Genomic DNA, 13405 nt, shown 5'->3' with positions numbered 1-13405 from the left:
ATTTTGTTTTTTTCTTGCCTCAGTGTATTACCGAATGTCAGAAAAAGTGAATAATTGTATTTCTTGTGGGAAACAGATACCGCATAGGGATTATCATTCTTTGTGCATTCCTTGTTTGGGGCCTGAGCACGACGTAGTCGGGTGTCGCTTTTGTGCTAGGTTTAATAAGCGCACTATTGCGAAGGTTAGATTGTGCTAGGCTGGTCTTCGTAAGCGGTGCAATTATAATATGCCGCCGGATTCTCCGGCCCGCTCCGATGAAGCGCAAAGACAAAGCGGTTAAACCCAGGCAAGATGAGTCGTCCGTTCCGGACGCCGGTTCTTTAGAGGCTTCAGTGGAACCGGTGGTTCCGATGGAGGCTTCTCTGGAGTCTCAGGGGGAGACTTTGATTTTGCAGGATGTGGCCTCTCAAGAGGCAGGTCAGGCTGAAGGGGCTTCTCAGGTTTCTGTACTCCCCTCCCTTCCCAGGGTGGTTAGACCCTCTCCTTCTGTTTCCAAGGCTTCTTCCAGGGGCAGGCCAGGTTTAGCCTCTGTTGGTGTCAGTCCTAGTTCTGCAGGGTCTGTGCCTAAGAAGCACATGCTTAAAATGGCAGAAGATTTGATTACTCTGATTAGAGGTTCTTTACCCCCTCCTGATAAGAGGCCTAGGGTGGAGCCAGAGTTGGAAAGTTTTGAACAGGCTTCGGATGTTTCAGAGTCTTCGGCTGAAGACTTGCAGGAGTACACTCCTTATTCTGAATCTGATGCAGAAGATTCCACTCCTTCTGCTTCTTCTCCAGAGGATTTTTCTTTTTCAGAGACTCTTCATTCTATGAGGGAACATTTTAAGTGGGAAGGTCAGGACTTCTCTGATTCACGGAAAAGGCTTAGGGAATTTTTGTTTTTACCTCAACATAGGCCCTTAACTATACCCCCTGTTCTGGATGTTGTGCAAGATGTATTTTCAGAGGCTTCACTTAATCCTGATTCTCTGCCTCCTGCGCCTGTTAAACCGGATAGGTATTACAGGGTGCCTGAGGCTCATAAATATCTCTATGAGTCCTAGGGCGGACCCAGAAACTATTAGTCAGGGGCCTAAGGGTGTCAGGGCCTCTGTTGTAAAGAATCCGGTTCCTCTAGATAAAGAGGCCAGAGCTTTGGATAGATGGGGAAAGAAGGTCTATACATCTTCTACCTTAGCAATGAGGGCTTTGAATTGCCAGTTTCATATGTTGAAATATCAAAATTTTCTTCTTTCACAATTGAAATCTAAGGTGGATGCTCTGGCAGAAGGCATTGAGTGTAAAGAATTACAAGATTTGGTGCATGTTTCTGAACAGGTGGGTAAGCATTCTTTACAGTGTGGTTTTGATGCTTTGCAGGCCTCTTCTAGGGTGGCTGCTACTGGTTCAGTTCTTCGCAGGCACGCCTGGCTTAAGGATCAGAATTTATCTGACCATGTTAAGACAAGGATTTTGGATGCTCCTTTGCAGTCAGAAGTGTTGTTTGGCCCACCTGTGGAGTCAGTCTTGAAGAAAATGGAAGACAAGGCTAAGTCTATGCAGACTGTTAGAGATTTTTTGCAAGTTCAGCCTCCGAAGTTTAGTAGAAATTGGCCTGCTAAGGGGTGGACGTATCCTTCTTCTGATTCTCAGTCTAGGGGTAGATCTAGACGTGGTAGGGGCAGAGCTCAGAGTTCCTTCAGACCTAGAACAGGGAGTTCACCTGCACAATCTTCGAGTGAGGGCAGGGGCCAGTCCTTTCGTAAACAGGCCCAATGACCTGCTTTTTCAGCTGCCAGATCCTTCTTGCCTGGCAGCACCTTTGGGAGGACGGTTGGCACTCTTCAAGGAAAATTGGATTTTAATTACCCAAGACAAATGGGTATTGGATATCATACACCAAGGTTACAAGTTTTATTTCCATACCTTACCTCCTTTCAAAGGCATGCCAGACGTTCCTCCTCAGCAAAGACTAGAGGCTCACAAACAAATTTCTCTACTACTTCAAATAGGAGCTATACAACCGGTCCCTCTGCCAGAAGTGGGCCTAGGATTTTATTCTCGCCTGTTTCTAGTACCAAAGAAAGGGAACACGTGGAGACCAATTTTGGATTTATCTATCCTCAACACATATCTGGACATTCCCAAGTTCAAAATGTTGACGTTACAACAGCTTTTACCTCTGCTGGGCAAAGATCACTGGATGGTGACTCTGGATCTCAAGGAGGCTTACCTTCATGTTCCTATCAGGCCCTGTTGCAGGAAGTATCTGCTCGGGCTGGGACTTTCATTATCAGTTCTCTGCATTGCCCTTTGGCTTATCTACTGCCCAGAGTGTTCACAAAGGTTCTGGCTCCAGTGGTAGCTTTCTTCAGGCTAAGAGGAATACAAATCTATCCTTATTTGGACGATTGCCTGATTCTGGCTCAAGGAAAGGACGAACTTCTTCATCATTTACAGTATGTGATGGCAGTGTTAAGATGCCTAGGGTATTCTGTGAACGAAATAAAGTCCAGTCTAGTACCCTCTCAGGACATGTGCTTTCTGGGTGTGAGACTGAATACAGCATCCCAGATGGCCTTTTTGACCCCGGACAAACAAAAGAATCTTTCTCTTTACTTCCACCAATTGTCTCGTCAGTCCAGGCTGACTGCAAGGACAGTCCTTCAAGCCTTGGGGTTCATGGCATCTTGTATTCTGGTACTTCCCAATGCCAAACTGCATATGAGGAAGCTACAATGGTATCTCAAGAATGTATGGACGCAACACTGCCAAGATATGGACACTGTCATTCAGATAATACCTTGCATGCAAAAGGAATTTTTGTGGTGGGCTCAGGAATGTCACCTAAACAAGGGACTCTCTGTGACCCGACCAGAGGCGAGTCAGATTCTAACGACAGATGCCTCAGACAAAGCTTGGGGAGCTCATCTAAATGGAAAATGGGTACAAGACACGTGGCCTGCCAGACTTCAACATTTACATATCAACTTGAAGGAGATGTTAGCAGTCCAATTTGCATTGATAGCTTTCAAGGATTTACTTCTTCCAGGGCAGGTGTTGATTCAAACAGACAACACAACTGTCATGTGGTACATCAACAAGCAAGGGGGGGCACATTCTTACCCTCCATGCAGACAAGCAATGATTTTGTGGGAGACTGCTCTCAGTTTGCAGCTAAATCTTCAGGCAAGGTTTCTGCCAGGAGCACGAACTCCTTAGCAGATGTGTTGAGCAGACAAATCATGGATCCCCACGAGTGGAAATTGGATCCTCATGTATTTCAGAAATTGACAGTGTTATGGGGAACTCCAGACATAGATCTGTTCGCTTCTCCACTAAATTACCAGTTGCCAAAGTTTTGTACAAAAACGTTTCATCCCACAGCTTGGAAAGTGGATGCTCTCTCATTCAATTGGAGCAATCTTCACGTGTATGCCTTTCCAACACTGCCTCTCCTCCCAAAGGTACTCCTGAAGGTCAGACAGGACAAGCCAACCATGATTTTAATAGCTCCGGATTGGCCTCGACAGCACTGGTACCCATTACTGAGAAGTCTAGTACGGGAGCCTCCATGGCCTTTGCCTTCGATTCCACACCTGCTGTCTCAGGAGAACAGTCATTTACTCAATGTCAAATTTCACTCTCTGCATCTGACAGCCTGGCATATTCTGTTTTAAACCCTGGAGGGTCTCAGCTTCCACAACAAGTTTTGAATGTTATTTTGGAGGCCAGAAGGCCTAGTACAAGGAAAGTTTACGCAGATAAATGGGGGAGATTTTTAATTTGGAGTACAGCAAAGGACTTTAATGTTTCTAAACCTAATTTGAGTGTTGCTCTTCAATACCTTACTGAGTTATTGGACAAAGGTTTGTCCTTCTCCTCTATAAAGGTTCATGCTGCAGCAATTTCTGCTCACTATGACTGTGACCCACCATTATTTTCTCATCCTTTGTTTAAGCAATTCCTTAGAGGGGCAAAGAATATAAGATCCCCACGTAGAGCTCCTACTCCTGCTTGGGATCTCAATTTTGTGTTGGAGAAACTCACTCTACAACCTTTTGAGCCTGCAGCTACTGCCGAGTTGAAATATTTATCATGGAAGACTGCTTTTTGTTGGCCATTACCTCTGCAGAAGGGTTTCTGAATTACAGGCCCTTATGGCGGTTGAGCCTTTCTTAATTTTCCACAAGGATAGGGTGTCTTTGCACTAACCCTTCCTTTATGCCTAAAGTGGTTTCTAGTGTGGCTTTAAACCAAACTATTCATTTGCCTACTTTTATGCAAACCCCAAAATAAAGGGAGAAGATTTTGCACACTTTGGATATACACAGACAGTTGCGATATTATTTGAGCAGAACTAAAGGGTTCAGGCAGTCTCAGCAGTTGTTTGTTTCATTTGCTTTGGGTTCTCAGGGCAAACCTGTTTCAAAACAAACTATTTCTAAGTGGATTGGTTTTGTATTGCTTTCTGTTATTCCCATCATGGTAAGGAGATTCCAGCTGGGATTAGGCCTCATTCCACTAGGGCTACTGCCACTTCTACAGCTTTTTTAAGGGGGGTGGCTACTAAAGATATTTTTGAGGCTGCTACTTGGAGTTCAGTGCATACTTTCTCTAAGCATTACCACCTTCCACTTTACTCTAAATCTAGGGCTGGTTTTGCCACTGCAATTTTACAGGGCATTTTGGCAGCTCCTAATGCTTTATAGTTTTGCCATCCTCCCTTACCTCTGCTTTGGGATTCTACCCATATGTAAGGACTGCAGCAATGTGAGATGAAAAACATAGTACAGTTTTGTACCTACCATAAATGTAGATGTTCGAAGATCCACATTGCTGCAGTCCAATTTACCCTCCCTCCTTCCCCTCTGTAGTTAGAGGTGGTTGTGTGGTCTGGGTTGTAAATATTGTAAATATGGTTAGTGCAGGGGTGGTTGGTTGTTCTTTGCTGTTTTTTGGCTTTGGCCTTTCCTTTTAGGGCCTTCTGACATCTGGGTCAAGAAAAGACTGAGGAAATGACGTCGGTCATGCGCTTTTGTACCCTGACGTCCTGATGTCAGTTTTAAGCGCCTTGACCGACGTCAGCCTAATACTTTGGTATTCGGGCCGACCGAGGACAGCGGACTACCCATATGTAAGGACTGCAGCAATGTGGATCTTCGAACATCTACATTTATGGTAGGTACAAAACTGTACTTTTTCCCTCCCTTCGCTGGTCAGTAGTTAGTGTGTGTGTGTGTTTGTATTTTTGGGGCCTGTGTGTTTGTGTAGCACTCCTTTTTCTTTAAAGTATGGCTGAGGCCCCAAAAGCCATTTTTTTCTAAATGTACCGAGTGTGGCCATAAGCTCTCCCCGACTGATGGCCACACTGGTGCTTCAGGCCTTGGGGTTGAACACCTCACCTCAGGCTGTACCATTTGTGCAGCGTTCAACCCCAGGGCACTGAAAGAGCGGAGGTCAAAGCTGGTCCTGACGGGACTTTTGCACCTGGACTCGGCTCCGGCCTCCACTGCTCCCGTGGCACTACCACAGATTGTGGTCATTGCCACTCCTGCCCCCCTTCCTTCGGCCAGGACTCAAACTCTTACTAAAGTGCCGGAGGACAGGGAGGCTAGGAGGGAGAAACGGAGGGAGAAGCACCACAAACGGCGGGCCGAGGCCTCCGCTTCGGCTCCGCCAGCTAAGCGGGCTTCTCCCTCCACTGCTTCTAGGTCTCCTCCTCCTCGGCTCAGATCTCCTTGCTTCTCCCCAGGGCCCGAGGAGGAGGAGGCCCGATCTCCATCGAGGTCATCGAGGCGGCATTCCAGGCCTGCCTCGGTGGCCTCGTCGAGATCAACTTTTAGCATGTCAGATGCAGACTTGGACCGGATGATGCGAAGATTCATCCAGGCCCAGCTGCAGATGGGAGTGCTCTTGCCTCCCCCCCTTCGGGGGGGGGAGCTCAACACCCTTTTTCGCTCCAATTGCTCCTTCTCCGACCCGCTACCCGGGTTCAGAGCGTTTGGAGCTGAGCAGCGTCGGAGCCGGGGGTGGGTCGGCGCCGACAGTACTTGGTACTTCGGATCCGACCCTGCCCTCGAGTCTGTCGGATCCGACCTCTCGGAGCCATGGCCCGAGCTTCGGATCCGAGGGATTCAGTGTGCCTTCGGCTCCGTCCAGGTCGGAGCGCACTGGTCCTTCGGATCCGATGGTTTCGGCACCGGCTCTGATCCCTTCATCGGATCCGAGTGAGAGCCGGCTCTCGGAGCCCAGGGAGAGCGGTTCCCCCTCGGCCTTCGATGTAGTGGAGAGGGCTCTGTCGAGAGCATCCAGACCCCCGGCCCTTGTCTCGGCTCCACCCTGCACTCCCTCTCTGATGGGCCAGGCTTCCATCACCTGGCCTCAGAGACAGCCTGCTTCAATGTCCCAGGTTGTTCCATTGGAACAGGATGTTGCTGGCAAGACCTCCTCGGACAGCCCCCTCGAGGAAGTGCCCCGCATGCACAAGTGCAAGAGGAGGCACGTGGACTACCCTGAGTCCTTAACTGAGGACACGGACTTGGATGAAGGGGAAGGCTCCCCAAGATCACCCCCTGAGGATGTCTCCTTTGGAGACATCATGGAGATGCTGAGGATCAGAGGTGGGTGGTCTGCCCCCAAGGCTTCCTCCGACGAGTCCGTGTTTCTGGAGGCATTCGAAGCAGGCCCGTCAACCTCTTGGGTGTCCCCTCCGGCCGACCCCTTGGTGGACCTTATTACCACCAGGGCGTGGAAGGACCCGGACACCGTGGAGCCAATCCCCAAACGCCCGGACAGGATACTAAGCCCCTCCGCAGACCGGTCACACTGGAGCAAGGGTCCCCCCATACATGCCATGTTGACGGCGGCAGCCACGAAGAGGGAACTAGCTCAGGAGAGCCCCTCAGTCCATCCACCGAGCAAGGAGTCCCACTCGATGGACCGCTTAGGGAAGCGAGTTTTTAGTTCAGCGACCTATTCGGTAAGGTCTCTGAACTATATGGCACATGTCATCAGGATGCAGTGGGATCTTATCAAAGAATACGCTGCCTCCCCCCTGAGTCCATGTCGGCGGAGGACAAACAATTGTACTCCACCCAAATGGCCACTCTGAGATCCATTTCAAATACCTCTATGCGGCTATTGTCCCACGCCACCGAGGGAGCTGCTAGAGCTAGCGGAGCAGACCTAGTCATGAGACGTCAGGCCTGGCTCCGTCATTGTGACTTTGCGGAACCCTTTAAAGCATCCTTTGCGAACGCCCCTTTCGATGGTTCTGCCCTGTTTAGCAAAACGGTTCGCGAGACACTTGTCCAGAGCGAGAAGGACAGGAAGACGTTGTCTGCTGTCGGAGTCCGCTTCTCTGCTCCCCAGCGGTCCTTTTTGAAGAACCAAAAGGGTCAGAAGAAGATGTGGTTCCGGAAATCGCAACATTCCCAACCCGCTCCGGACAACCAGTCCTTCCGTGGCAGAGGAGGACAGGGAGGACGCCGCCTCAGGGGCAGAGGGGCTCCGAGGAACTTTGGGTCCAGAGAACCTTTCTCTGACCGGCCCACGCAGCAGCCCTGAAGGGTTGCCTGACTACTCCACTCTGGAGGCAGTCGGGGGGCGCTTATCGGAGCACCTAGCGGCATGGGAGTCCATCACGACAGACCGCTGGGTGTTTCGAATTATATCCAGAGGATACAAAATCCCATTACTTCATGTCCCCAAATTCAAGAACCTCCCCGATGTACCACCCGATCAGAGGGAGGCTGCAGCTGCAGAGATTCAGCAGCTGCTAAGAAAAAGAGCCATCCAGCCCATCCCCCAAGACCAGCTCGGATTAGGGTTCTACTCCAGGTTCTTTTTGGTGCCAAAAAAGACGGGGGACTTGAGACCGATTCTAGACCTGTCCCGTTTGAACCTGTCGGTAACCAAGGAAAAATTCCAAATGGTCACTCTTCAATCTATTCTTCCCCTTCTAAGCGAGAACGATTGGATGTGCTCTATAGACCTCAAGGATGCGTACTACCACATTCTAATGGACAGACGATCCAGGAGGTTCCTCCGCTTCCGGCTGGGAGCCAGTCACTACCAGTTCAGGGTCCTTCCCTTTGGCCTCACCACAGCCCCCAGGGTGTTCACCAAGGTATTAGCAGTGATTGCGGCCCACCTGAAACTCCAGGGAATACAGGTCTTTTCGTACCTGTACGACTGGCTCCTGACCGCCCCAACAAGGCATCTACTTTGCTCAGCCAGAGATTTCTTTCTCCGCCTAGCCCCCCAGTTAGGCATCACCATCAATGCCGACAAATCCTTTCTGGCCCCGACACAAGTCATAGAATTCATAGGAGCCAGAATAGACACCAGAGATCTACGAGCCTTCCTGACATCAGAACGACTACGGAATTTGCAACTTCATGTGCGGGCCATTCTCCAATCAGAGACACTACCGGCGGAATTGGTCCTGAGGGTGCTGGGCTCCATGGCGGCAGCGATAACGCTCCTTCCATGCGCCCGTCTGAACATGTGGGTACTGCAGTGGACCCTTCTAGTACAATGGTCCTTTCTGTCTTTTCCTCTTCATCACTCCATTGCTATCAGCAAGGCTTGCAGGAGGGCTCTATTATAGTGGCTCCGTGCTCCGGACCTCCATACAGGCCAACCCTTCTGCACCTCTCCCAATGGTGACCACGGATGCCTCCCGCCTTGGGTGGGGGGGGGCATTATTCAGGTAGGACCATCCAAGGCACGTGGAACGATACAGAGACCTCCCTGCATATCAAAGTTCTGGAGATGAGAGCGGTGCTGTACGCGTTGCAAGCACTTCAGAATCTCCTCCTTGTAGGAACGATTGCAATTCAGTCGGACAAAATGTCGGTTGTCTGGTACATCAACAAACAGGGGGGAACCAGGTCTTACCCTCTATGCCGCGAAGCCATGAGAGTGTGGGAATGGGCGATTTCCACCAACCGCTTTCTGATTGCAACGCACATTCCAGGGCGGGCCAACATCCTAGAGGACAAACTCGGCTGCACCCTTCTTACCTCGTACGAGTGGTCTCTCAACCCACTAGTAGCGAAGCAGATATTCGCAATATGGGGGCAACCCTGCTGCGATCTTTTTGCCTCTCCCTCAAACACCAAATGCGGCAATTTCTTCGCTCTGATTCACCCTCCAGGGGAAACCCCATGAGACGCTCTGGTGCATGCTTGGCCACCTGGTCTACTTTATGCCTATCCTCCTCTGCACCTAATGCTGCAGCTCTTACAGAAAGCCTCGCGGTTGGGGAGCAGGATGATCCTCATTGCCCCATTCTGGCCTCGGCAAATTTGGTTCCCTTACCTGTGGTCTCACCTAGTGAATCCCCCTTGGATTCTGGATCCCAGTCCGGATCTAATCTTCCATCCGTCGGACTTACCGACCCCAAATCTGGACAATCTGAAGCTGACAGCTTGGTTGCTCCAGTTCCACTCCTAGTTAGGACTCCCGGTATCTCTTTACCAGTTAAAGCCATCCTCGTGGCAGCGCATAAGCCTTCCACCAGGAAAGTGTACCGCAGTAAATGGAAACGTTTCTCCGTCTGGGCGGAGCATCATAATCTAGATCCCTTCACGGCTCCTCTTCCATCCATATTAGACTTCCTAACCGAACTTTTTCAGGAAGGCGCTAGTTGCTCAACTGTCAAAGTGCAATTGGCTGCCATCTCCCATTACCATGTGGGACATGACACAGGGCCCTTGATGTCGGCCAAATTGTGTAAAACTTTTCTCAAGGGCACCTTTTTCGCTTAGACCCCCTATAAAAGAAGCCGTACCACCTTGGGATCTTTCACTAGTTCTTCAAGCCCTGACTGCTCCACCTTTTGAACCTGCTGCTTCAGTAGATCTCAAATACTTGTCCTGGAAAACAGCATTTCTTGTAGCCATTACTTCAGCGAAAAGAGTTTCGGAGCTTCAAGGTCTGTCTGTGTAACCTCCTTACTTGATCTTTCATCCGGACAGAGTGTACCTCAGGACCAATCCCTCCTTCCTTCCCAAAATAGCATCAGAAACCAATATAAATCAATCCATAAATTTACCGGTCTTCTTTCCTAAATATCAGAATAAAGGAGAGTACAAGCTGCACTCATTCGATGTTCATAGGCAGCTGCGTTTTTATACTCATAGAACAGCTGGTCACAGGCAATCCGACCAGCTGTTCATTTCCTTTGCCAAATTTAATTTGGGGAAAGCAGTATCACAAATCTCTCTGTCACGCTGGATTTCCCAATGTATCCTGTTAGCGTACCAAGCTTCTGGGAGACCCGCACCTGAAGGAGTTCGCTCACATTCCACTTGTTCCATCTCTACTTCTGCGGCCTTCAAATCTAGAGTTCCATTGGATGATATTTGTTCAGCAGCCACTTGGGCCTCATCTCATACCTTTATTAACCACTACAAACTGGACGTGATTTCTAGAGGGAGAGCATCCTTTGGCTCTGCGGTGCTCCGCAGTATCCTTCCATGATGGCCACCCAAGATTCAGGAAGCTGGGGACTCTGTCCCACAGGTTGCTGACAAATGAAGTCCCTACTTCAGATTAAGAAGTTATGTACTCACCATAACGTTCCATCTGAGTAGGTAGCTTCATTTGTCTGCAACCATCCCCCCCCTCCTTCCCCCTGGCTTTCAGTGGATCTATGTGAGTTGGAATACCCTTTTAAGGTACATACTGAGGGGCAAACTTGATCTGAGGTCATGGAGGGTTGGCAGGGAATTATGGGTGAGGGGAGGAGCTAGGAGCTCGGATCCATTAGCTGTGAAACAAGTTGCCGGCTCGGATCCGATACTGGATCCAAGACCCACAGGTTGCAGACAAATGAAGCTACCTACTCAGATGGAACGTTATGGTGAGTACATAACTTCTTATTTCTGGACATTGCCCATTGGTGAGCTGCTCCTCAGGGACTTTTTTTTTGCCTCCCCCCTGAACAGACAGCTCCCTCTCTTCTGTTCCAGAGTGCCATGCCATCTGGCGTGGAAGGCAGACACCCTTTCTTTTCCTTGGAAGGGGCTGATGTTAAGTTGTCCAATCACACCTTCATTCTTGCTGGATGAGTTTGGCTCCGACTCAGCCACTTTCTATAGCTAGAGAGCTCTTTACTGCCTTGAGGCTACCCCTTATCACAGAATGCCCAGCGTCAGCTACCCAGATCTTGTTTGCCGCTTTAGCTGCGAGGTTGCGTCAATACTGGCTCAGGCTTAATATAACTTTTTTCTGTTTGAAGTCAAATATTTTACTTGAAAAATTGTTATATTTTTTCACTGTTATAGTGGTTTGTAAGTTTCTTTAGTTGCAGACCCCTTATCTCTTCCTTTGTTGTATTTTTTGTGCTGTGTTGGCCATCGCCCCTTAGTCGCTAGGCCTTCTGTTGTTCCCTGAACTCATTTAAATTAGATAGTTCTCCCCCCCCCCCCTTTTAAGGACAGCCGTTTAAGTTAGAGGCTCTCCTTTAAGGTCTTTATTAATATAATTTTTAGTTTTTTATTGTAGTGTGTCGTTTTGTGGTACTTCAAATATCTAAAGGAGTTAAAACCTCAGGGTTTAGAAAGTGTGACTCATGGTGTCAGAATATATCAAGTTGTGTTTACTGCTTGGGGGCTGTACACCTGCAAAACTCTTGCTCTATTTGTCATGCTTTTAGTCCAAGGGTCCTGCAGGAGTGGAAAAAGAAACTAATCCTCCTTGGATTGTTAAAACAGGATTCTCCGGCTAAAGCATCTCAGCCAGTGAAGTCTTTGAAACCAGTCAAGCCATCGGCTCCTTGTTCGGAACTGACCTATGAGCTTGACAAATCAAGTGTGTGGGTGCACTCTAGCACCGACAAGACTACTCCTCCGTCGGCTCCAACTGTTACTTTAGAGCCATCTCGGAGCCACAAACGAGCTAGGTCTCCTTCACTGGAGCCGATTCACTCTGTGCCACAGTCACCCATATTTCAAAGCAAATCCAGTCATCACTCATCTTCCCATTCCTCTCGATCCTTGAGGTTATCGGATCAGAATGTGGAGAGAGTGGTCAGTAGGTTGCTGAAGTCACAGGCCCTTGCAAAAATGCTTTCGAGCCCGCCAGGCTTTGGCTCCATCCGCTTTGATTTCGATTCCTCCTCCAACTACGCTTAGTTCGGAGCCGGAGTCCATGGATGCTCCGATAGTGGTTCCTTCGGCTCTGATGACATCCTCTTCAACTCCGACGTTGGCTCCAATTACCTCAGTTCTTCCTCCCATCGAGGTATCTGGGTGCCGATGCTCTCTTGTCGGCTCCGAGGGGGGAAGTGGAATCGGACCCTTGTCCGACCCCGCTCTCCCTTTTGGAGCGTTGGCTCAGTTGAGCTCGGCTCCCACATTGGCCTCGGAGCCGTCGCCCTCAGTGCAGAGTGGGATTCCTGTCTCTTTGGAGCAAGAGCCCTCTTTGTGTCGAGACTGTGATGCCTTCGAGATCATGCTGAGAGTGCTGTCCCCACAGATGGCCCCATTATCAGTCTCATCAGCTCCGTCCCCCTCGGTGCCTGGGACAACCTCTGCTCCTCCTCCAGCACCAAAGCGTAGGGAACCTATGCCCCAGGTCACCCCATTGGGTGAACCCTCTTCTTCTGAAACCTCCCCAGAGCATTCTGAGGAGGCTTTCCGGAAGAAAAAGTGCAAGAGGAAGCACCAAGACTCCCCTGAGTCTGTCACCTCAGATACAAACCTGTATGAATCGGAGGGGTCCCCAAGGTCCCCCTCTGAGGATGTTTCCTTTTCAGACATCCTCGAGATTTTTAGGCAGAGGCGTAACTGGACTTCCCTAGCCCCCTCTGAGGACGAGTCTGTGTACTTGGACGCATTTGGTTCCCGACCTTCCACCTCCTGGGTGTCTCTACCTTTTGATCCACTCATGTCTGTAGTGTCTCAAAAGGCTTGGTCAGCTTCAGATTCCATGGAACCTGTCCCAAGGAGGCCCAATAAATTTATCACAGCTTCCCAAGACAAACAATTCCTGACTAAAGGTGTCCCAGTTGATGCCATGGTGGTAGCAGCAGCCATAAAGAGAGAGTTAGCTGAAACCTCCTCATCTGTCCATACTCCGAATAAAGACTCTCGTACGATGGACAGATATGGGAAGCGAATGTTTTCATCAGCAACCTTCTCCCTTAGGTCCATGAACTATCTTTCCCATTTTACTAGGCTTCAGAGGGATCTCCTAAAAGATCTTGGAGATACAGTACAAGATCCCACAGCTGAGGGAGCTTCAGCCAAGGTAGCTACCCAGCTGGTGACTCTAAATTCAGTAGTCAACCCCTCCATGAGGCTTATTTCCTATGCAGCCGATGGAGCGAGAAGAGCTGCAGGAGCAGGAGTGGCTCTTAGGAGACATTCTTGGCTGCGGCTGTGTCAGTTTGCAGAACCTTTCAGAGCGT

Source organism: Protopterus annectens, chromosome 6.part1 (genome assembly GCF_019279795.1).
Source record: "Protopterus annectens isolate FY-2018-M chromosome 6.part1, PAN1.0, whole genome shotgun sequence".
Taxonomy (NCBI): Eukaryota; Metazoa; Chordata; order Ceratodontiformes; family Protopteridae; genus Protopterus; species Protopterus annectens.
The sequence above is the reverse complement of the archived record's forward strand: the minus strand, read 5'-3'. Positions refer to the sequence as shown.